This window comes from Archocentrus centrarchus, chromosome 23 (assembly GCF_007364275.1).
Source record: "Archocentrus centrarchus isolate MPI-CPG fArcCen1 chromosome 23, fArcCen1, whole genome shotgun sequence".
NCBI lineage: Eukaryota > Metazoa > Chordata > Actinopteri > Cichliformes > Cichlidae > Archocentrus > Archocentrus centrarchus.
Window position 1 is genome coordinate 19,350,710 of NC_044368.1, and position 24,133 is coordinate 19,374,842.

Sequence of the window (24,133 nt, forward strand, 5' to 3'; positions counted from 1 at the left end):
TGAAAAAAAAAGTGCGACTTATAGTCCGGAAACTACAGTAAAGTAATTTCTCAGCGTGAGACTTTGTAGATCACAGGCACACATGTAAGTGAGGGCACCGACATCACACTTCTGACTTTTGCCAATAATCTTTCACACAAACACTGGGCCAGATATGTGACTTGTGACATGTACTATATGTTAGGCTTCTGTTTCATGCCAGCTGCATTTCTTAAAATCTGTTGGAACCCCTGCCCTGGTGTCCTGACCCATTTAGTCTGTCACATTTAATGTATACACTCAATCTGTGGTGGCGAGGACCGCTGAAGGAGCAGTGACCTTGATGCAGACAGGGGTTGCTTTCTCCACACATTCTACACCAGCAATAACATGCATTGGTCTATGAATGGGCACAGTGTTACAATCAGGTTCAAAGACAGTCATCTGTCAGCTATTCGTGATACATAAAGAGGACACTGGATGAATGCGCTGAAGGGTGAAGAATGAGTTAGAAGAGACAAAAGTGAAGTAAAGGGAAGAGGCAGAGATAGACTGACCTCTCTGTGCTGTCCCTCTCTACCCTGAGTGCTCACAGTGTTGGTGTGGTCAGGGTGAAGGCATGTAGGAGCCAGTATCATGATGTTAGAGGATTCTCTGTTGAGATGTTCAGAGAGAGAAGGAAAAGAGATCCAGAAATAGGTGTGTTTGCTCACTGGAAACCCCACAAACATGCATGCTAAAATCTGTCTTTCCTCCTCTCTCGTTTGCTCTCCTTCCGTACTATTTCAGAAATGTTCAGCATGGTTCATAAGAGGGGAAACAAATTCAGGTGACAGGTAGTGAAACTTCCTCCTACTTCCTTCTGTTTAGTCAGCTAGCATGTTTTATCACCTAGCCACACCACTGATTATTGTGTATGTGTAAAACAAAATTTATTGAAATTAATTTAGTTTTCCAATTGATTAATTTAAAATTTTAAACAGTAAAAAATAATCCATTACATTTATCATTTTAACACTAGAGTTAATTTTTCATTAAACCTTTTATGAATCCAATGAAATATAGACACAGTATGTTCTTCACAGTCATTACCAAAGCCCCTCTGGTCGTCCTGCCTGTGCACCCTTTCCTCCATGTTCTGTGCAGTGTATTTTATAGATTGTGTAATTCCTGGTCGTGTCAGCGGGATCTTCATGGTAAACAACCAATGAAAATGCTTGTGGCTTATTTCTGCTGCTCTGCTCTTGCTGGCTGCATCAAGCTTTTGACCACCACTGGACATCACCCCCACCCTATCCAGACCTCCTCAATCAGGCACTTGTCTCCTTAACCTCTCACTGGACAGGAATAGCAGCAGTATCCCGATGTCCCTCAGGAATCTCCCTGCACATTTTGACGCCACCTTCCTAATCCTGTGTCTTCTCTTGCTTCTTGTTCTTTATGTAATCTGCTCAAATTCTGCCTGTCTACAATCTTCATCTTTTGTGCCTTCCAGAGTTTCTGTCTCAGTGCGCAACATACAGAGTGTCACCAACATGTTACACAGTATTACACTCACACATTTTATATGTACACATTGGTCAACGTATATACAAAACCAATGTATCTATTTTGTTTTTTTCTTTACACTTCTAAATGCATTTACAATATCCTTATGTTACTTTAACTTCTGCTTCCCTATATTTCAGATGATACTCCACAGCATTTATTTGAGAGCCTTACTAAAGGATTGTGCATGAAAAAACATATGTCCATAAAAGACAGTGTCTAGTTGGGGCTCTTTGAGGGAACGGCTACATATTTTAAATGTGACAAAGAGACATTCTCCTTCTAAGCTTCTCAGATGGTTTCACTTAAATAACTAATAACTAAATTATATCATATTTGTAAAATAATATTTCATAAACAAATAAGTGATTGGCAAAAGCCCACAAATGAAAACTGATTCATGTGGCAGAACTTTCATTTTCTTTCTTTTTTTGCCATTAGTCATATAATAGCCTCTTAGTTATGTGGTGATTCTTTGGAAGATGCCCAACCCCTAGTTTGGAAACCACTGGAGTAAACTAACTGACTATATTCAAAGTCGATAAAACTTGCTAAATGTAACTGAGCCAAAAGAAAAAAAAAAAAAAACTGTACTCAGTAGCTAGCATGGTAAAACATTCACCCTTTTTTACTGTAATACATAATTCCTTTAGCCTTGGATACTGTAGGTATATTATGTGTGTCTTTTGTCCTGTCTTCCTCCACTCAAACCCTCCACTGTTCACTGCTGGTGACTGCTGCACCCTGAGCCTGGTTCTGCTCGAGGTTTCTTTAAAAGGGACTTTTTCCTTCCCACTGTTGCCAAGTGCTTGCTTATAGGGGGTTGTTTTCATTGTTGGGTTTTCTCTGTAATTATTGTATGCTAGCCTTTACTATATACTATAAAGTACCTTGAGGTGTTGTTGAGATTTGGTGCTATACAAATAAACCTGAATTAAACTGAATTGAATGTTGATGGTAATTTGTCAGTCACGTGGCAGCCAAATGTTGAATCAGATGAATTGCATGGAAATATATTTATAGTTTTAATTGGGTTTTGTTCCAAGAAGTATGCAAAGCTGTCCGGTAGGCACATTTGGACTCTGACTAACTGAATTAGTGATAAATAACTTCTAGGTGGAGCATGATTTATGAAAAGAACATTTCCTGCAGCTGTTCACGCTCATACTGCTCTATAGTGTATGGATCAATATGATCTGTATAAGTATCACCTGCCCTCCCTTCTCCCAGGAGTGGCAGATTATTAATCAGTCAAAGACCTAGACAGAATTTTAATTCATTTGAAAGCTTAACTCTTAGCCTTGTCAACTCTAGTTGGAAAACTCTGATTTAGTTAGCTCACTTCAGATAAAATTTTTATATGGGGTGAATTTAACATTCACGTAGATCCTAAAATCAACAGCCTCATCAATGTATTTAATTTATTATTAGACTCAATTGGCTTCTTCCAAAATGTAAATGAGCCCACCCACTGCTTTAATCACACTCTGGATCTTGTCCTGACATGGCATAAAAACAAAACATTTAACAATTTTCCCTGAAAACCCTATTTTGCCTGATTATTTCACAATAACATTTAAAATTTTCAATAATGGATTACACAGCAGTAGTGAATAAATGTCATTATGGTAGATGTCTTTCTGAAAGTGCTCTAAGTTTAACGAAGTGATTCCTCCACTGTTATCCAATTCAGTGTCATATGTGAACACAATTTGGGAAGGAACTGGGCTACAGTGGTTTGAATCATATCTATGTAATGGACTTCAATAGGTTCATGTAAATGGGGAGTCTTCCTCACTCACAGATGCTAGTCAGAGTTCTACAGGGTTCTGTGCTGGGTCGAATTTTATTTACATTATGCATGCTTCCCTTAGGCAATATTATTAGAAAGTAAAGCAGACATTTTCATTGCTCTCTATGACACTGAAATCTGTAATGTTATTTTTTTTGATTACATGCTTGCAATATTTGAGATTTCACTTTCATTTCAGTCTGTCAAGTCTGACGTGCCTGAACATCAGTCTCGCATGGTTACCTCAGTTACTGCTGATCATATTGCTTGTTCTTATCAAAACAGTAATCATGCCTTAGGTCCATCTATTCCACCTGCTCAGAAATCCTTCGCTCTATTGCTCCTCTCTCACAAGTAGGAGTCTAAAAAACCTAAAACTCAGCCTTGATTGAATAATGCCACCAGAGAACTCAGGCAGGTGTGTAGAAAAGCTGAACGAACATGAAAAAAGGTTAAACTTCAGGTGTCTTTTGGTGTACTATCTGTGGGACACTGTGGGAATAAGTCTGGTTATCCAACAGAAGCTTTACAGTTAGGCTGGAGGATACATCTTCCTCAAATAGTGGGGTCCAACAGGGGTCCATTCTTGGCCCAGATCTTTTTTCTATTTATGTACTCCCCTCAATTTAAAAAAGAACATGGTATCTCATTTCATTGATATGCAGATGACTCACAGATTTATCTGTTTTAGAGACTTTGAGAGAGCTATCCATGCCTTCATTTTGTCTCAACTTGGCTACTGTAATTGTCTTTATTCAGGTGTCAGTCTGTCACTGCAGCAAGGTTACTAACTGGCACTTGCAAACAAGACCACATATCCCCCATATTAGGTCCCTGGACTGGCTGCAAGTCAGTTTTCGAATTGAGCTTAAGATTTTATTATTTGTTTTAAGGCATGGTTGGTTGGTGCCTTCTTACCCCTGTGATCTTTTAAATTTGCACATTCCCTCACTGAGGTCTGCTGTCCCTAGGTCCAGATTAAAGCACAGAGGAGATTAGGCCTTTGCAGTTCCTGCTCTGAACTGTGGAACAAACTGGTCCTTCACATCTGGACACTTTTAAAACCAGTTTCAAAACCCATTTTATTCTTTGGCTTTTAAATTAGAATGAGTTCCGACCATGCGATTTGTATTGTTTTTACACAGGTTTTTTCTGCATTTTATGTTTCCTTTTTTAACCCTTTCCTTTTGTCCTATGTTTTATTGTTATTTGATTATTTTAGATGTATAGCAATTTGGTCAACAGCTGTTGTTTTAGAAATAAACTTGACTTGACCTGCTAGGCAGATGATACCTACCTTTATCTATCCATGGGCAAGATAAGGGAGTGGTGGCCTAGAGGAGAAGAAGAGGGCTTATCACTGAAAGGATGCTGGTTCAAATCCTTGGACTAGCATCACTGTGGGCCCTTGAGCAAGGCCCTTAACGCCCCAAGGTTGCTTGCTCCCCGGGTGCTTTCTAGCTGCCCCCTGCTCGACATGTTGTGCTGCGTGTGCTAGATACTGCATGTGTGATGGGTTAAATACAGAGACTCATGAATTCACTGCATGAATATGTACATGACAAATCAAGTTCTTCTTCCATGAAGCCAGATTATGAACATCAATTAGTTAAACTGCAGGAATTTCTTAAATACATAAAGGTCTAGATGACCTCTAATTACCTGTTTCTAAATTAAGACAAAACTGAGATTATTGTACTTGGCCCTAAAAACCGTAGAAACATGGTGTCTAACCAGACGCACTCTGGATGACATTACTTTGGCCTCCAGTAACACTGTGAGAATCTTGGAGTCATTTTTGACCAGGATACAATGAACATATTATATATAATCCTTATATATACAGTATCAGTCTAAGGTTTGAACACACTCACCCATTTATATTCACTTTTGACTGGTACTGTATATATAAAAAAAAAATGTAGGACTGCATTCTTGCATTAAGTTGATTCAAAATGCTACAATGAGTAGCATTTTGAATTTACTGACAGAGGCTTGAAAGAGAGCATATCTCTCCCATATTAGCTTCTTTAGTGGCTACCTGTTAAATTCAGAATTGAATTTAAAATCTTTCTTCTTACATACAAGATTTTAAAGACCTTATAGTACCATATTGTACCACTAGAGCTCTTCACTCTGAGTCTGCAGGTTCACTTGTATAGATGTAGGAAAACATGCTTGTATGAATGTCTGTGAATGCAAATGTGTTTTATAAAGTGCCTTGAGTTCTCGAGTAGAAAAATGCCATACAAGAACTAGTGCATTTACCATTCCTTAGTTATGCTGCAATTCCTAAGCTGCTGACTTTTTCACTTTCCATGTGTTTATACACCACAATTGCATTTAATCATTCATAATTAATCCTAAATTCTGGCTCTCTCCAGAGTGTCTCTTTTGTCATCTCTCTTTGCTGTCTTCGTTTCCCCTCACCCCCAACCGGTCAAGCCAGATGACGGCCCCTCCCTGAGCCTGGTTCTGCCAGAGGTTTATTCCTGTTAAAAGGGAGTTTTTCTTTCCCATTATCACAGCTAACAGGGGGTTGTTTGATTTTCGGGGTTTTTTTTTTTAATATTGTAGGGTCTTTACCTGACAATACAAAGCGCCTTGAGGTGACAGTTGTTTTGATTTAGCTCTATATAAATTTAATTGCACTGAAATAAAATCCACATGCATTTTTAGTATAGATCCTGTGTTCTGGGTTTTAAGTAGCTTCTTAAAAATATTCTCAGGTAGAGACATGATTATACACACAACTGTTTGGTGTTTGTGTATGCAGAGGACTATGTGTGAGAGAAGGAGAGACAGTTACTTTAGATTGCTGCTTTGCGTATGGTAAGTGTCAGCTCGCGGCTCATTTCTTTCTCCCTGACATTCGCCTGGGGGATAATAAAGCCTAGCAACAATTGTTTGTTCCATTATGGTGTGTTTTCCACTCTGTTGTGCTTCACAGTTATGTCTGAAGCACATCCAGACGAGAACCAAAACTCTGGCCTGCGAGCTCCCAATTTTGAGCTGGGAAGTAGCCCTCCCAGCAAATGTTCCTGATCTGTCATGACGTGAGAGAGCTATGACAGCATGAGTCAGGTATGGCTCAAAGGCCCAACGGTGACATGCATGTTGAACAGAGAGGTTATTTTCCATTTTGGAGAGGTCTGGGGATTTCTTAAATGGAGGATCTGGATTGTCAACTTGGGGTTTGTGTTACCTGCTGACTTCAGGCTAAAGTTTGTGCCATCAGTTATTTAGGTGTCATTTTATGAAAACAGCGAATGTCTCATTTTACTCACTGTGACCCTGAGTTTGTATGATTTGCAGCAGCAGTGCAGAGGTTGATTAGTTGCAGTGTAGTATTACAAATTAAATTGATGCCTCTGAGCTGACTGAGGTCCTTCTCTTTGTCTGATTTATTTATTGTGCCTTTTGGACAATGTAGTCCCGGCCAACACAGAGTGAAAACAATATGCTTGTAAATTCTTCTCTGAGCTCAACACCAAAATTCCTGGCAAAGTTGGACTTGGCAGTAGGTTGGGAATTTTAAACACCATTTCATACGGACGCCACGGTCGGATAAAGCTCTGTGAACTGTGGAACCCAGTGACTAGAGGATTCCTAATACTGGACTATGGGCTAGAAAAATGCACTGAGAGAAAGAAAGAATCCTGATACTGATTGTTTGTTTTTAGATACATTTTAATAATTCCCTCTTGTTTGGTTCCATTTAGTTTGAAAAAACGTTGATTTGGTTTTCAGCCTCACAGTTATTTATATTTTGCCAGGTAGGGAAGAAGTCCTTTTGTGTGTTTTACACACTGAACTGGCAGAGACCAGTTTTGGCAACTCTTATAGTGTTATGAGTAGTGGTAGAAGTACAATCAATGGAAGGAAAAATGCTGATGCTAAGGTACCACCACCAATCAACCACCTTAAAGACACCCGAGAGCATTCGGTTCAGCTAATTTCTCTGTTTCACTGAAGAAATAAACTGGCACACGTGGATTAATGAACTCACCAAACACTGAGATAAATATCTGTAACTGTATGGCTGCATGATTTCATGTTATTTATAGTTGTAAAATTATATCAGCCGAAATCAGCTGAGGGGGCACAGTGACAGTTTGTGTGTAGCATTCTGAAGCCTTTGCCTCTTATTTTTTTTCTCCTTATGTTATTGCATAGCAAGTTCATATTGATAGCCTTTTTTCTACTATATATATCCAGCATCAAGACTATTCATTTTCCTCCGCGTGACAGCACTGCCTGTTGTGGTTTTAGAGCTGTAGCACTGGCCATCATTTTCCTCCTCAGTGGGTCTTGTCATTATCATTGTGGAGCTGTGCTTTGTTTGCAGATGCTTTTTAAAATTGTGAATTAGTGCTCCTTAGCAGCTGAAAGTAATGTGGTTACTTCTGTAATAGGATGGCTGTCCTTTTTGCCATCTCATTAACTAACCTTAACAAGTGCATTGGCACAAGTGTAGGACTGGATTCATTCCACTATGTAGCAAGAAGTAGCAGGCAGACAGAAACATTATGAATCCATCAAGGAGTTTTTTTTCTTCAGATTTTATTTATATAGTGCAAGCTTTCAACAAAGCACGTTATACTGTCAAATACAGACTAGGACAGAGTACAACAATAGAGAGAACAGTCAGAGCAAGCATTTGGCAATGGTGAAGAAGAAGAACTCCCTTTTAACATGACAAGACCTCTGGCATAATCAGAGAGGAGTTAGGCCAAAAGAGCAGAGAGAGACCATGAAAAACAAACAGGACAAAACACAAAGTTCAGGCGATAGAAGACAAAAGTTAGTGATCTTTGGTTGATGAGTAATTAAATCTGGCACATCGCTTTTTCCTTCCCTTCTTCCTTGGTCATTAATTCATTTGTCAATACAATTGTGGTCATAGTACTTGAGCATAAATGAAGTAACTCAATTGTTTTTTATTGTCTGTTTGTTTAAAGTGGTGGTGATGGACTATATTGGATGGATGCAGGGCATACATGTCCACTAGGTCTTGTAGTAGCAAAGACTTTATAAAAGACAGAGAGAGAGGGCACCCAAAGAATTCTGAACTGAAAGTTATGAGATAAATCTCTAACTGCAATGATGGTTGTAGAAGTATGACTTTCAGGGGAAAACGTTTTTAAAATGTTATTTAATATTTTAAATATTTTTGTGCATATGCAAATAAAAGTTCATTTAGAAAATGCTTCTAAATAACTGCCAAATGTGTTCCAATGGGAATGATGAGTAAGAAGAATTTGAGGAGGACTTTGGTTGGACTCATCAATTTGAATTCATCCTGGCTATGGGTTGGAAAGCAGTCATGATACTCATGTAACATCTACTTATATATTGTAGAACATAGTTGGCTAAATCCACAAAGAACAGTAAACCAGCAGCAGCAGAGGCCAAAGGACCACAGCCTGTCCACCAAGAAAACAAATCTACTGAAGCTGATAATAGAAATGATTATGTCACTTATTTCTAAGTGAGTTGACTTCCTGCGGCGTGTTGCTACACTGAAACTTAGGGTTCCCCCACCTGCAACTCTTACTTTAACCCTGGATATAAACATGGGGAGTTAAAAGAGTGGAATGGAGGTGAAGAAGTCATCCAGCAGCCTGAGCCTATAGCAGCACAACTAACTAATGTACTGACTCTTTGAGGAACTACTTGAAATAATGAGATAATTCACACTTAATATGTATATACGTTTTACCATGTGTTGAGAGAGAGGAAGGAAAGAGAGCAGTAGATTGTGGGAGCAGGGAATGAGGGAGGTGTGTATGTTTGGGGAGAAAAAGAGAAAAATAAACAGTGAGAAAAACATAGTGGATTGGACCAGTGGTGTTTATTTGGAGCTGTGCGAGGAGAGGAAGCAGACTGAGGCTAAGGTTGCTGCAACACAGCACACACACACACACACACACACACGCAGAGATGCACATAAACCCACACATTGACCCACACACATGCCCACATACACATCCTCTTCATGACAGAGGAATTCTCAGTTTAAACAAACCATAGCAGGAAATTGGAGGTACAGGGAGCTTTTAAATGACAGGCTTTGGCCATGTGGGAACCTTAAGTACAGGGAGCTCTGTGTACCTGGCTGTTATCGTCATCAATTGAACAAATAATTAAAAGGAGGGGGAAAAAAATCACCTGCCATAAACCTACATACAGTATTGACAGCTTTACTGTAATTGATTGTTAGTTTGTCAATGTGTGGCTGAAGTTTTCTAGTTATTTCATGTTTTGAAATGTTTCTAAAAAGAAATTGAATGATAATTTTATGTTATTCAAAGGTTTTGCAAGAATAGAGTAATGGACCCTAAATTGCATAATTTGCCACACTGTGGCACAGTTTACAGTGATGGGCTGTGTTGGACTGGTGCAGGGGTCAGGCTTGCTGTTAGGTTAATGGCAGCAGTCATTAATTTGAATTAAAGCTAATGATTCTCTTGACAACTTTCACCTATATGTACTGACTTTAAAATGCTTAGGGTTTGGAAAGCAGCCATGATAGCAACATCTGCTTATATATTGTTGAATGCAGCTAGCTAAATCCACAAAAAGCAGTAAACCTTAGTCACAGCAGAACTGTTAGATGTTCACGCTTGAAGTTCACAATACAACTATTTACAACTACCAAACCAAGATACAAATTAGATTAGACATTGCAGTGTTGATTATCCCTAAATCTGAGGTGGCAAAGATATTCTTTACTTAAGCAGAAATACATATCCATCCATCCATCCATCCATCCATCCTCTGCTTATCCGGGGCCGGGTCGCGAGGGCAGTGACCTAAACAGAGAAGCCCAGACTTCCCTCTCCCCAGCCACCTCCAACAGTTTGTCCAGAGGGACCCCAAGGTGCTCCCAGGCCAGCCGAGAGATATAATCCCTCCAGTGTGTCATGGATCTGCCCCGGGGCCTCCACCCAGTAGGACATGCCCAGAACACCTCACCCAAGAGGCACCCAGGAGGCATCTAAGTCAGATAGCCCAAACCACCTCAACTGGCTCCTTTCGATGTGGAAGAGCAGCGGCTCTACTTTGAGTCCCTCTCGAATGGCCGCACTCCTCACCCTATCTCTAAGGAAGAGGCCAGCCACCCTTTGGAGGAAACTCATTTCTGCTACTTGTATTCGCAATCTTATTCCTTCGGTCACTACCCAAAGCTCGTGACCATACTGTAGGTGAGCATGGGGACGTAGATCGACCGGTAAATCGGCAGCTTTGCTTTTACGCTCAGCTCCCTCTTCACCACGACAGACCAGTGCAGCATCCGCATCACTGCAGACGCAGCCCCGATCCGTCTGTCGATCTCCCTTTCCCTTCTCCCATCACTCGTGAACAAGACCCCAAGATACTTGAACTCCTCCACTTGATGAAGGAACTCATCCCTGAGCCAGAGTGGGCACTCCACCCTTTTCCAGCTGAGGACCATGGCCTCAGACTTAGAGGTGCTGATCTCATGCCGGCCGCTTCACACTCAGCTGCGAATGGTTCCACTGTGAGATGGAGGCCACCACCTTTTGAAGCCAACAGGACCGCATCATCCCCAATGAGCAGAGATGAGATTCTGAGGCCACCAAGGCAGAAGCCTTCCGCCACCTGGCTACGCCTAGAAATTCTGTCCATAAAAATTATAAACAGAATTGTGACAAACGGCAGCCCTAGTAAAGTCCAACACCCACAAGAAATGAGTCTGACTTATATGGACCAAGCTCTCGCTGCAGTTGTACAGGGACTGAATAGCCCACAACGGGCCAGACACCCCATACTTTCACTTGACCTCCCACCGGATTTCCTGAGGGATGTGGTCAAATACCTTCTCCAAGTCTACAAAGTATATGTAGACTGGATGGGAAAATGGGTGATCCCAGGAGCTATGTTGTCTGGGGGCTTGTCCCACTGGTAGGGTCTCCCATGGCAAATTGTTCCTGGATGAGGGGCCAGACAAACAGCGATTCAGAAGCCCCCTATGGAAATGTCAACAGGCCTGGGGAGGGAGCTCGAGGGACAGTGTCAGGTGGCCGGTCATTAGCCCGTGGTGCCCGGCTGGGTGCAGCCCGAAGAGATAACATGGGCCCACCCTCCTGTAGGCCCACCACCTGCAGGAGGTGTTGGGTGCAGTGTGTGTTGGGTGGTGGACAAGGGCGGAGGCCCTGGTGGACCAATCACCGGCTATTGAGACTGGCTATTGGGACAGAAATGCAGATACTTTAAGAAATACTCCGGTAAAAGCTGAAGTACTGATTCTTTACTCAAGTAAAAGTGAAAAAGTAAAGGTTCTGAAATGTACTCAAAGTAAGAAAATAAAAAGTAGCTCTCTAAAGGACATTACTACCAGCTAAACTTTGTACTTCAGTATATTAATAAAATAATATTAGTACATGCGAATGCAAACTTTTTTTTTTTTTACTTTGCCTCCACATGTAAACAGGAACAATCAGTACATTCAGGGGTTAAAGTGGGAATTGACAGGTACAGGGACCCTAAGATGGGTTGTAGTTGCTCATTGTGGGGAAACTCACAATCATTTCTGTTGAGAGCTCCAGTAGATTTTCTTTGTGTACAGGCTGGGATCAGTCAACATGTCCTGCTGCTCTGAGGTTTACTGCTCTTTGTGGAGTCGCACAACTGATGTAACCCAATGTTTTGCAAGCACACTGTGTGACAAACTGCACACAAACAGTTTGTGGGTTTGCTGATATTTGCTGAGCTGATAGAAAAGCTGCATTTGAAATTGCCTGCCAATTAAAAAATGTTATTCCCTTCTTCAGCAACCATTTTGGCCTGTTGTTGGAGGAAAAATACATCCCTCATAACAAAAGACTGCATTCTGATAAGACAAGATTTAGTCGGTGAATGCTTACTTGTTATCATGGCTTATTGGGATCTTTGATAAAACAGACCCATCTTTTGTTCAATTTGTTTTCTGTGTTTTCCCTGCAATGATAAAACAAAATAGAGCTGCTTGTGTCCTTGAATGCTTGTCATCCCAAATGAAATCCAGAACTGCATTTATCCTTTGCATTCATTTCCCTCACTTCCTGAAGTCTTGGTCAGTGTAGGTGAAAACCCTGGTCTTTTCATTTGGCTCTGATGCAGTGAGTTTTTGAGTATGTTAAATGCTGCCAGGTATCTGCCTCTGTTCTGTTTTAACACTTTGAATCTAAAAGTGTTCCATTTTCCCTGCTTTTGTGTGGCTTTGGCATGAACTTCCATAGAGACAACAACAACCCACTATAGGGTGATCAGACACATTCATAAGCATACACACTGAGCAATCAAAGCTTAAAGAGACTAATGCTTTCCTCTACAAACACTCTTTTTCATTTTATAAATACTTTATTTAAATATTATTTCAGCTTGTGATTTCTTACCTTGAAAGCAAACTCTAATAACTGAGTAATCTCTCTGTTTCTCTTTCTGTCAGAGGTAAATATAAGTTATTTACATGAGAGCAGAAGGTAGAATTCACTTTTTTTTCTCTGTTCTGGCTGTATTTTTAGTTCAGAGTTTGTCTTTGGTGAGTGGAAATATTTAATACGAGGGCGTGGAGCTGCTGAGTAGCCACTGCACAGTAGCAAACACAGGAAACACGGGGAGTGGACTTTGTGGGAACTGAAACACACACACACACACACACACACACACACACACACACACACACACACACACACACACACACACACACACACACACACACACACACACACACACACAGATATATATATATATATATAAAAACATTTTCAGGTGTCATCATTTCTCAGCCATACGCACATGTTTTGTGGTCAAGCTATTTCAGTTAACAAGGGCTGTGTGACTCAAACAGTTCCCTGAACATGTTTCTCATCTATAACCTTAGCAGTTGGACTCTGTTAACAGGATACACTGACCTCTGTTTTGCCTTTTTTCCTGGCCTTCATGTAAGCATTGCTGCTTTGACACCAAAGTTGTTGCTCAGAGGGCATGGGGACCCACACTGCTTATGTATTTAAAGAAGCATGCTTGTGGTTTGCTTGTTGTAGCTCATTAACTACACATTAAGTGTACTTAACATGACTGCTGACCATTTTTCAAAGAACTCCATCAGTTTTTAGATGTATTCCTACCTCGAGGCAGCCCAGTTCATTTCAGTACACTGTGAAAAAACAACTTGCAGGGACTTGAAAGTTGCTTCAGACAGGTGATTAATCACAGTGAACATTCAGATGCTTTAGGTCTTTTGTCAAAGTTTGGTTATTTTGCAGTGCTGACATGTAGTTCAGGCACTTGAAGAGTGTAATCACTCATGTCCGTTTTGTGTATTTTCAGCTTTGAATCCAGTAGCTACTCATGTGCTGTGATTTTTGGTAAATCACTATTGAATCCACAAAGCGCTTATGCAATGATGTGATTTTTTTTTTTAATCATTTATTTATAGTTTTGAAATTGAGTGTAGGGAGAAGAGGAATTTGATTGTTTGATTTGAGAATGAACTGAAACAATAATTAAGGCCAGAAATGTGTGCCTCCATCCCAGGCCACCCTGTTCAAGTAGCCCAATGTGGATGGCAAGGGGGGAAACTAGGAAGTGAACCAAAGATAATGACTAAATAAAACAAAAACAGTCTTGTGCCAGCTATTATTCCGCCAATTGTTCATTTGGAATACAATGTTATCCAGGTTACAATATGCAAAAATCTGGGCTGAGCCATCATGTAGTATATCTAAAGTTTAGCTGCTGATTCAGCTTCACACTGCACATGCGAATAGACTCATTACTAAGGCCTGAGTTACACAGGCATAGAGACCAGTTGTGACTGCCTGATCACCATCGGTCACTAGCAAAAAATGAGTATGCCCTGACTGGTTGAAATTAACTACTAAAGCCATAGTCAGGCCAGCCTAGTAACTGGTCAGTGAACCACATGGTATATTGGTGAGCAGTTGTGGGAGGTTGCATGCTGTTGCTATGTGAAATTTGTCGCAATTAGGTATATAGTGCTGCACAGAAAAACCTATTAGCAATTTCTTTAGTGTCTAGCAGATTGCTGTTGGCTGCCTGTAGTTTGTATGGGAGTTTCAAACTTGTCTACAAACACTTGCCAACTACTTACTAAGCAATAATGACACTGTGAAAAGTGTGATGCAAACTAGAAATGGAGATTTTTTGCCTTCTGAGTAAAAGTTGCACCTTTTGAAATGCGTTGGTTTCAGCAGTAAGGCATGACTTTTACTTTGAAAGTGAACGGTTATAGTCTATGTTGACATTTTATCAAGTTTCACGACTGTTTGGTGGTTAGTTAGTGCGTGTCAGGATCTGCCCTGCCAACTACAGGCGACCAAGGCAATCTGCAGTGACCAAGGTTTTTGGTGCAGCACTATCTTTGTGACTGACTTTACCCAGCAACAGTTATCAATTTCCAGCAACCACTCTGCAGCTGGTTTGGGAATACACATTTTCTCACAGTGACTGGAGGTTGCTGGGGGGTTCAGATGAATTTTTGTACTAAAATGAGAAACAACAGTTTCAGCTTTTTGGCAAAATATTTAAAATTAAATGAACAAAACAGAAAAGGTAAAATAGTATATAAACATGCATCAGATCAAGCAGACCTTCACATTTAATCACATTAAAAGGGCTAATTACAGATTGCCAATAAACTGATATAGAATTACATTAAAAAATGACAATTAAATGTCTATAAAAACACTTACATTTATTCAAAACACCAAAACTTCCTTCTGCAGTATTCCTTCCCCCATCATCACTGCCCAGAAATATTTATTTGGAAGCTTTTCCTCATTATAGTTGGTTTTGAGACTTTTCATGGTGTGTCATAGTGGTTGCATTGCTATAAATGAAGACCACATTTCCCTTTTGCTATTTGTTACCTCTTTATATTATTGCTCTGGTGTGTTGCTTTTTTTTTTGGCTTAATTAACATGGAAGATGAAAGCAATATTTTTATTTCAGGTTTCACAGCAATTTACCATAAATTTATCTTAGTGCATTAATTCAGACCAGCTGAATTAATGCACTAAGCACATTAATGCACATTAATGCACGTTAATGCAGTCTGGTACTTCATAGTCCACAGTGTAATAATAGCGCAGCATCATAGCTTGGTGTGATGTTTATTAAAGTAATTATGCTCATAACTCAGAATGAAAGTTTAAATCTGGACTCCTGTTACTGTGATATGTCTTAGGTCAGAGCCAGATGAAAAAAAGAAAGCAAAACAAACTGTGTGAGTGCAAGTGTGTGTGTGTGTGTGTGTGTGTGTCTGTGTGTGAGTGTGTGTGTGTGTGCATGTGTGTGCATGTAGGTGTGAATGGTGCTTGTTTCCTCTTGTGTTTGACCAAGAGATTGGGGAGGGTTATTAAAAAGGCACAGTCCTTATTTAAAGGAGTTCAATGCAGGCAGTTGAAGAAAAGCTCTCATTGAAATTCATGGCTTAGCACCTATAGCAGTGTGGTTTGAGCAGACCAGAGAGAGACACACAGCCAGCGGCTGACAGATTTCAATTAAAATGGCATTTACAAGAGATGGAAAAGTGGAGGGAGGGAGAGGATGATGGTTCAGGGAAGTTTTTTTTTTTCTTTTTCTGGTGGAGAGCCCTTTTGCTCAAGTACTTATTTCTTAAAAACTTAAGAATATTTCTTCCACCCAATTTCTCCAAGTCCAAAATTCAGGAATGTTCCATTCTCAAATTCCTTCGATTAGGTTTAGCATTACAATTTTTTACAGCTTAGCAAAAACCAAAAATTAATGTCAAATTTTAAAATAATGAAGAGGACATTTTACACAGATTTTGGAAGAATTTCCCTACTGAAACCACTAAAAAAAGTGGTGAACATACATTAACTGTACCCAAGGCTGTTCTTTTAGCTAGTCTGCACCTGTGTTTTCTTTGACGAGGAAACTGTAACAGTAGAAGCTGTTCCTGTTTGATATCCTGGTGTTTAAAGGTTTTATTCATTTTAGTCTTTTTCATTTAGTCTTTAAAGTGGAGTCTTTTATGGGTGGCTTTCTGACAGCTGAACTGGTAGCTCATGTGTGGGCACAGGCTGGCACGCACCTGCTCATTAGCAGAAGACCATATTCTTCTACTGTGCACATGTGCTGTAGTATTTACGTACATTCACACGAACAACAACTCTTAATGTCTGACGTGTCAAATTGCTATTTGCAGCTGAAACTGATTAACAACCCCCTTTGCTACTGAACTGACCAGATCAGTATCCCAGAAGTTTAATCAACTTGATGCTATACTCTGATTAAAACATGGCCCTTTAATTTTTTTTGAGCAGTATATATACTAGCAAAACATACTTGTCCTTTCCACAGAATTACACACTGCATTGTGGGTAATGCATTTACTGCATTTTTACAAAGGGGAAGAAAACTCTGTGTTAGAATTCTGTTTACTGCACTACAGTGCATTTTTCCATGTACAACGTAGTGTTCCTGTATCGCAGCTCTGATCTTGATATTTTATATTTTTAACTGTCCAAGTTTAATCTGACTTTTCTGTTTTTTTGTCTTTCAGGCCGTCAGTGTTTCTAGAACACAGTGAATGAAAAAACACAGTCAATTTAAAATAAATGTTTTATTAATATAATGGAACTTTATTAATGTAATTCAGACAAGACACATTTGAAATGATTTATTACAGCAGCAGAAAATACAGTTTGGTATCTCAGGTCCAAGCTCAACATTCCCCACAAACATGCCACAAATTTAAATTGGGGAGTAATCCCTTTGGAGCCAAAAAGTTAAAGTGGATGTGGGTGGTGGAGGGGTTGGAACGGCAGGCATGACAGAAGTAGCGTTGACATGTCGGGGAAATCAGTTTTGTATCCTGAATAGGCTGCCAAATTGGGAGGGAGTGTTTGGTATTTAATGTGAGGATAGTGGGCTGTGTTACATTTATATGATGCAGTACAGCTCAACTGACTGAACTAGCTCCTAGACTTCATTCCTATTATGTACTATTTGTATAGGTGTTTCACATTATTGAAATTTTAACATCACATTTGCTCCACAGTTGAATTGAGCTGTCAAATGTGTATTTGTCCCTGGTGGGGAGATCGGGTTGTGAGACTGGCTTTCAGCATCACCTCATTCCTCATTACCCTCAGAGGAAACGGGGAGGAGAGTAACTCTGAGACTCTAAATTATCCCACTCTGTCTCCCTCTCTTTCCTTTCTTTTTCCACATTCCTCTTGACTTTCTTCAGTTTGTCTCCCTCTATCCATCTCTGTCTTTCACTTCACTCCTTCCTTTTTTTTTTACTGTCTCTGATTGTACTTTACCAGCCAGACTTTCGGGGCTTTGGGGTGTAATGCTGCGAGAGTCAGGTTGTAATAACATGGCTGTGATATGCTTGGACCTCATCTGGAGTCAGACCTCCTGAGAGAGCAAGAGAGAGATGTGAGGAGTGGTGGATAAAGACAAGCAGAGTGGGTGAAAGAGAAAGACAGACAGAGGATAATAAAAGAGACAGAGGAGAGCCTGTGTGAGAGGCAAACTCTATCCTGGGGGCTCTTACTGGGCCATGAGGATGTGTCTCAGTGTTTTGTCTGGACCTTCTGGGGCTCCCAGTGAGGAGGTTCAGTAGTTGTAAACCTGCTGACCTTCCCAGTCTAAACAAAGCTGCACACACTGAGCTGGAAAGAAGAAAGGTCAACCTTTTATTCACCTTTTCACTGCTAAGTGAAGAAATGCAGTCAAATTTGGCACAGACACTGCATACCATCATTATTTGTGTTTTTTCATTCATTCCAAACGACCACTGACTCCGCAGGTCACTTCAGATACTTTATTTTTTACTTTACTTTGTGCCTTTGAAAAGCTCTAAGGATTAATGACTAATGTTTAGTTAAACTTGCTGCTACTATCATCCAGAAGGGCCCTTTGCACCGCTGTCAGTGTCACAAAATTCTGATTTCATACTTTTATTTGTTTGTATTTCACTCTTTACACACCCACATGGTCAACTGCTTGTGGTGGGAGATATTTTTTTTTAATTTATGAATTACTTTTAAAAACCCAAAAGGTTACAGCTACCACTAACTATAATAATCCCTCACAGGTCGAAGGGATGCAGCACTGATTAGAAAGTCTTTGCTACAACTGGGGTAAAGGAATAAACCTCCATGAGTGTTTGCCATTCAGTGTATTTGTGGGAATGCTGTCAGGTTGCCTCATTAGAAATGGAACAATTAACGTTAAAGGATTTCGGCTCCCTCTTATGTGGGTATGTTTCTTGCTGGTCGCCTCATATTTAATTGTTGATGCATTATTAGCGTAACATTTATGAAATGCGAATCAATTCAAACGTATTTCTAGAAAGTGGGGAGCGCATTTTCTTGTATTAGTTTTATATTTGTTTTATTTTCATATAACAGCTATAGTTTAGAAAAATTAATTCGATTTTAGTTTAGTCTTTAAGTTTTAAATAGTAAATGTTTTATTCTCTATGAAATCTTCTCAGGTGAACTTTAAAGCCACAAATGCTTTCGTGGCTCTTTTGCTGTGCTGGTGTCAGAAGGTCAGAGTAGACACCAGATCTGGTCGGTGGACCTTCGTGGGTTACTCAGACTGTAAACTGAACGTATCAGTGAGCTGTGGGCTTTGCCAGTCGGCCTGCTCGTCTCCTCATCATGTTTGCCACAGTTCTCACCCGTAGCTCTGTTTGCTGTTGTAGGTTCAGTTGTGCTGCGTGCCAGGCCTGTGTCCGTCTTCTCCCTCTCCCTCCGTTTATTTGACTTCTCCAGAGTTTAAACTGATTGTAGAAACAATGCTTTCTTATGAGTTTAGTTTTCAAATAAGGCCTCTGCATGTTTTGGCAACTGTTCAGAGCTTTTTTTTTTACCCTCTGACATCATTGGTCTGCTAATTTTATGAATTGTACAGGACCCAGATTTGGCTGTATATCTGTGCCACCCTGCCCTTAATCTTAATTGAAATATATTGGATAAATTATATAATCTGAGGGTGTGAGGTGGATTTGGTTTTATTCTTTGTCAACTATGTAAATGTATGTTCCTCTAAATGTTTGACTGTTTTGATTTTTGCATTTGAATTGAATAGTCCTGTAGGAGGTACAGCTAGTAGAAAATGAACATTTTGTTGGTGGAGGGGTCTCTCTGGGGGAAATGGCACAATAATAAAGTACTTGAAGTGCTCTTGGGCCCCCAAAAGGCATATTATTTACCATGGAGACCAGACACCAGTGGTATGTATCACTGAATTGCAGTTGCTTACAGTTCAACACTAATGTGATTCCTGAGGACTCAAAGGAAGTCACTGTATTCACATGGCAGCCATTTTCCTTTTGATATTCAGGATGGAAAGCGCAAATGCTGCAAGCTTTGTTACATTAAATAGTTTATATCCATGAAATAAATGCATTAAAATGTGTGTTGAAGTTTCAGAATTAATTTATGCCTTTTCTATCATATCATGGAATAATATCGAACTGCACTGTTAGCTAGGAAGTCATTATAAATACATAAGCATTTTTAATCTCTTCCATTCTCTATTGTCTACCTAACAGAACAGTCTACCAGTCTACCTGACTACTTTCAGTTTAGGCAGAGTGGGCAAAAAGAAGCTGAAGTCTTTATTATAAAGCAGGATTTGGGTTTGTTGAGGTAACTTTGTTTAATCCTGGTTTCTCAGTTTTTGTGGTGCTGAGCTAATCTGCTCTGGAGCAGGCTATCGTTGATATTAACGATCAACAGGTATGACATCACTGCCTACTGACCAATTAGGTCTCTGGAAAATAACAAGTCCTGGAAGATTCCTCAAACCTCGACATGTGAAGAGTAAAGATGTTTTCACACCTGTGCTGTTTAGTCCATTGAAATCAAACTCTGGTTTGTCTTCCCCTTTGGTGCAGTTCGTCTGTGCAGACGTGAACGCAGTAATTGTGGTTGGGTGGAGCAGAACAACCACACCTAGACTGTGATCCATCTTCTTTGCTATAAGAAACTATCAGAAAATTAGGAGGTGGTTCCAGACTAACTGCAGAACAGTTTGTGTTGAAAACGTGATCCAACCTCGAGCTGCCCCAACTACCAGGTGCACACTGCACATTTGAGCTAAACACCTTCCCACAGCCAGGTATGCTTTGTATTCTGGGATGTGGCAGACTACTATAGACGTGCAGAGTACACAAGCTGTAACAGCTGTCTGTAAAATGAACCGAGGGCTCACTCGTCCTGGACGCAGCACCTTCTTCCTGTATTTACTTTTGTTGCTTCAGACTTAATGGTTTGTAGGAACACATTTTAGTTCACTTGGAGTTCAGTTGCAGTTTTCTCAGTGTGAAAGGAAATGTAATCACTGAAGAAGCTACAAGTTTACAAATTTGTCAACAGATTAAGACTGGAGTGAACAGTTTGAGTGGTCAGTATGACTGGAAAAGCGCTATATGAATGCCGTTCTATTTGTTCTTTGATTTTAGCCATAAGTGTATCTGAAACTTAGTTCCAGCCAGCCCAAAGTGAATAATGTTGGGCTATAATGGTCTGTTTTGTATTTCACATCTATGTCAGTGTTTTATTTATTCACTCATATTTACCTTAAGGACCTATGATATTCTTTAGTGGGACATTTGCTCAGAACAAAAATAAAGCTGCTTTGGTAACAGGCCATTTTAAGGGAGTTTGTTTTGTTCTTATGGATGTTTATTTGTCTGTACTTGAAGGCTGAGCTCCCCTCTGTCCTTGCTCTCCCATTTCAAGAGAATAAAAACTGGTGAAATGTCATTAAGTGAAAGAGGCAGTATGAGTATCCAGCTACCGAAACCTGTGGGAGAAAAATAACTACTTACTCTTTCACATATTCTTGCCACAATGTGTTCTGTAAATCACCAGTAGACTGAGACTACATCAAGCAGGCCTGGATGATTTAATGAATGGATCGAGGAAGCAGAGCACAAGTAGGAGGAAGAACACAGAGCTTGTCAGTGCTGACAAGAAAAAGCCTCAGTGGTCAGTGGAAGATGACATGGGCTGAACAGGGTCATAAATTGGCATGTGGACCTTAATTGGTCCTGATGAAGAAGTGTCAGGATTTTAGCATGTGAAAGAATGGGATTTCAGATAGCATAATGCTGGCTTATAGCATTAGGAAAGAAAAGCAGTGGTTTGATGACCCTTGGCTGTTCCGCTCACCCTGAGGATTGGACTTGTTGTTACATACAGCAGAAAAACCACAGTTCTTCAGTTACAAGTCTCCTTACTGTCTCCTTTTCATACTTCGGCTCACCCACCATGTGTGATTACTGCACCCCGTGGGATTTTCTCTGCTGTGATTATGGGTGTTATGATGATGAGATTGGTGAAGGATGTCAGCAGTGGAATCAGGACAGTCAGCTAAACAGCTAAAAAGCATCCTTTAGGGTAATACGGAGTTTACACGGCAGTGCTCCAATCCATTTTTGTAATATGCCATTTTATTTGTGGTCTCTGTTTTTCCCCTGGTGGCCCAGTCTAGCAAAATGTGAAATAACTACATTTTTCCACAGAGAGAAAAGTAGTTGTCTAATCTATATTAGGTTTTGCTTTTCAAAACTCACCAGAATGAAAATTTGACATAAAATTTGATAATGTTGTGAAAGGATCAGTTTAATTAACCCAAACCATGAGACTGATCATCTGACAGAGACTGAAAAGGAACTAACAAGGGACCAAAAACTAGACAAGTATTAGTATTATTTTTATTATAAAAAGTATAATAATAATAATAATAATAATAATAATAATAATAGGACATAAATCACAGTCTCCTGGGCGAAAGTCCAATATTTGAGATAAAACAACTTCTTTAAAATCTGGAAAATCTGCAGCACAATAAACTGTAACAAGTCAGCAGGAAAAAAGGCTAAAAAACAGACATTTCTAAGGGCTTGAGTTCTTCAGATAGTTCACAATAACTGCTGGGTGTAACCACGCACAGGTTAATGCAGGCCTTTGTGAATCCTCCAGCTTTCACATTGCTATTTTGGTGTTTGGTGTCTCTGGTCACCCCTCTTTGGTCACAGAGAGGGGTGACCAGAGACTCTGCCTGAAAAGTCGGTCATTTGATAATCATTTGGGAGTAACTTATTAATTACAAAGTGGACACCAAACAGCATTTCCTGTACAACTTCTGTACAGTCAGGCTATTTCATTACTGCAACCAAAGCAGTTGCCCCTTGCATTTTCTTACATTCCTATAAAATACTTGCTCTCTCATTCCTAAAATACCCGGCTACTCACAAATTCTCGGAGCTTACATTTCAAATATAATGTTTTAGATTTGAATTATAAGATCACATTTTACTGTGTATCAAATCACATTTTACTATTTTAACAGATTTTCAAAAAAACTCAAAGAAATAAAGTATGCTTCATGTTCAGAGAACATCAATAATAACCTGGTGCACCTCACAGCTATTTGTCTTCCATGGCTGCAGACAGTGCTGTATGCTGTAAGTTTCAAACCCACTGGACTCCAGTGGAGAAAGTACAGGAGTCTGGTCTGGGCAGCAGTTTAGCTGACTTTGAAAACCTTTTTCATCGGGACTGAGGGTGTTGGAGCAGCTAACAGACACAAGTCATGCTGCACTGCATTGCTCAATCCTGCATTTCCATATTTTTATTGTTATAGATGAACTTATTAGAATTTGTGTTTAGATGTCAAAATAACTGTGACCTAAGGTCATTCTCTTGAATTCAGTACCTCAGTATTTCTTCAATCATTCATGCATTTTCTTGCATGGATCCAGTTTCTTAAATGCTCCCTTATAGAACCTATTACAGCTGTTTTAGGGTCAAAGGTGGGGTTCAACTTGCACAGGTTGCCAGTCCATCACAGGGCTTACACAGAGAAACAGACATTAATTCACGCTTACTTACACACCTGTGGCCAAAATAGAATAACCAGTTTACCTGACATGCTGATACGTTTTGGACCAGGAACCTTCTTCATGTGAAGAAGCAACTCGTAACTGTAGTCATAGTGGTACAAGGCCATCAAATATATTGGAAGGTCATTTACAGCAGAAGGTTGTGGGTCGGGGCGCCCAGGTGGCTTAGTGGTGAAGCTGGCGACCACATATATATGCCGCGTTGCGGTGCGGGCGGCGTGGGTTTGAGTCCCGGCCTGTTGCCAATTTGCCTACATATCTTTCCCTGTCTCCCTCTGCTGCTGTGGCCAAAAATGCAAAAAAAAAGAAGGACGTGGATCTAAATCGATTTTTATCTATGCGGTTTGAAGTGTTTGAAGGTGAAATCAAATATTTCAGTGTGCCTGAAACAATGAAAGTAGACCAGAATAGAGCATTTTTAATTATAACTGTTGGTTATTTATTATGGTTTCCTTGTTAAAATGACCAACAATTGTGATAAGGAATGATTTATTGTGTTCAGAGTTTAACAATGAATTTAATAGTTTACAGTGTTGCAGTAGTTAGCACCGTCAAGCCACCGGCTGGCTGGAGCCTATCTATGTAGAGTCGGCATGTTTTCCTTGTGCCTGTGTGGATTGTCTCTGGGTATTCTGGCTTGCTCCAACAGTCCCAAGAAGACCATGTTAGGTTAATGGGCAATTCTAATTTGGCTATAGGTGTGAATGTCTGTCAGTCTCTCTCTGTGTTGTGACAGACTGGCGACCTGAGCATCGTGTACCTCGCCTCTTGTCCTTTGACAGCTGGGAAAGGCTCCAACTCAACTGCGACCTTGAATTGGATAAGTCGAAGAAAACAGATGTGTGGCTATTAAGAATGTTAAAGGTGGTGGATGCCATGTTAAA

The 24,133-nt window shown here is 40.1% G+C and overlaps 1 protein-coding gene across 2 annotated transcripts in view; it reads left to right on the forward strand.

The window, feature by feature from the left end:
* scube1 (signal peptide, CUB domain, EGF-like 1) overlaps nucleotides 1-24,133 on the forward strand; it is a 138,438-nt gene that overhangs the window by 51,253 nt on the left and 63,052 nt on the right. The window lies entirely within an intron of this gene.